This window comes from Sinocyclocheilus grahami, unplaced genomic scaffold (assembly GCF_001515645.1).
Source record: "Sinocyclocheilus grahami isolate Dianchi unplaced genomic scaffold, SAMN03320097.WGS_v1.1 scaffold1700.1, whole genome shotgun sequence".
In the NCBI taxonomy this organism is placed as follows: Eukaryota; Metazoa; Chordata; class Actinopteri; order Cypriniformes; family Cyprinidae; genus Sinocyclocheilus; species Sinocyclocheilus grahami.
In genome coordinates, this window is record NW_015506879.1 from 46,171 (window position 1) to 48,435 (window position 2,265).

General features: G+C 34.5%; 1 protein-coding gene across 1 annotated transcript in view; it reads right to left on the minus strand.

Annotated features, from left to right (window-relative positions):
- Window positions 1–2,265, minus strand: part of LOC107572113 (sucrase-isomaltase, intestinal-like) — a gene marked incomplete at its 3' end in the record, with an annotated part of 51,071 nt that overhangs the window by 44,941 nt on the left and 3,865 nt on the right. The gene's annotated exons all lie outside the window — the stretch shown is intronic.

Consider the following 2,265-nt stretch of genomic DNA (forward strand, 5'->3'; position numbering starts at 1 on the left):
TGGGGTTATCTGACGGAGAGACGCAAAGCAGTTTAAAGCAGAGTCCTGCATGGGTCCTGTTTGGTAAACGCACATCTTAACAGAACACTCGACCCGCTATCCAACAGCAGCACTAATTTAATTCTGTACCAGACCAGATCCGTCTGACATAAAGATAGTGAGTCGTGACCTGAACCGCACACGCATTAAATCTGTTACATCAGGTAGGCAAAACTATTTATTTTCTAATGTAACACAAGCAATCAAACCAAAATTAGGCATTCTAAGTTGGTGCTTTGAAGAAAACCAGACACGCAACGCAATGTAATAATTAACAGAAAAAAAGATGAGAACGCGCATCCTTTCTGTAAACAATACAAAACTTTAGCCTAGCATCTTGTGATCACTCTGCCAGGCTTTCGGACAAATGTGCATAGGCTAAATCACATCATACAAGCTTATAATTCTTCATAAATGAAAAGAACATATTCAAATATGAGCCTTTACTGTTTAATGTGATTGCCGTTATTATTGAATTTCGTTAGTCCCAGTTATGATTTATGCGCAGTTGTTCACAGAAAAGTGAGCAAGACACGACAGTTACAATATCATGATTATGGTTAAACAAGAAAAAAGACATCTAACCATCATAACCAAATTGGGCTACGTGTATTGTTATATTAAAGATCTCAATACACATCATTAGATACAACATTAAGCACAACTTGTATACATTTATTTAGTAAGAAGGCTTGACTGCTTCATTTTGGCATATATTTGTATACTTTTATCATTTAATCAATCTCAGCATGCGCTAATTTTGTGTCGCTAGACGTTTGCCTCACTCACAGTCTTTCTTTGTCCTGCGCTCTGGAAGTGATCTGTTAATTCTGCTAAACTTAATTAAAACTGAAACTAAACTATATAAAAACTAAATAAAATTGTGTTCACAAAATAAAAACTAAACTAAAACCAACAACAATATTATTGAAACTAATAGAAATTAAGCTTTAGCGTTAGTTCTGGCAGGTCACGTGAGTCAAGCTTGCATCAGCTGATTCTCAGCTGATCACATCTACCTATAGGAATATGACACCTATCGCGGCATTCCTATATAAGCTCTATTCAGTATTATTCAGCAGCTTTTCAGCTTGCTCCGGAGCAAATTATCCTTCTCCAGCCCCAGCTCCACCTTTCGCCACAGTCAGGACTTAGCTTTCTGATATTCCTTGCTAATCAGACTCCTTTATCTTGAATAAAGTGTTACACTTAAATATCATTGAGTACATTAATGATATCTGCCTTGTTCTGTTCTGTTAACCCTGGGGGGGTTATTATTGCTGTTCTCCCTGCTCATTCATGACAGGCTGCATGGATGGGCAGGGAGGTTTTTTGCCCAGAACAGAACCATACCGCCAAACCAAACTTTATGCTAAGTATCTATCATTTTGACGATAGTGGTCCTGACAGAACTGAATTTTATAGCAAATTTGAAAACGAAATTAAAATAAAACTAATTTAAAAAAATCCAAACTATAATAACCTTGATATATGCATATACATGCATGTATATTTAAGAAAAATGTGACATTTATATATATTTATATAGGATATAATTTATATGAATATAAATATATACACGTAAAAACAGGTAAATATTTTCAAAATATATGCTTTATGTGTGTGTCTTTACATATACATAATAAACATACACAGTACACACATATATTATGTAAACAAAACTTGTATTTTGGATGCGATTAATCATGATTAATCGTTTGACAGCACTAATATATATATATATATATATATATACTGTATATGTGTGTGTGTGTGTGTGTGTGTGTTTGTGAGTGTGTGTTTGTGAGTGTGAGTGTGTGTTTGTGAGTGTGTACAGACAAGCAGATGTGGCCAGAATATGAACGCATCACTATACTTTATAACAGTTTTCTATGGGAAGAAAGCACTTAAATTCAGCGTGTTGCATTCATATTCCGGGATCATCACATAATAGGACTTTGTCAGTTATGCATGACGTTCAGATTTTTTTGGTTTCTGAGTTATTGTTTTTATAAAAGTGCATTAAAAATGACAAAAAAAACTTTAGAAAACACATTTAGATGTACAATTATACTTTTATAACTTATAAAGTCTAAAATGAGCTCGCTATGGAGCCTTGAGAGCATGTGACCTAACATGTGCTAATGCCTTATTTACTACTTTGTTACTGAAAATGTGAAACACATGGTAAATACATTTTAATTTTACTTGGGGGGGGGGGGGGGG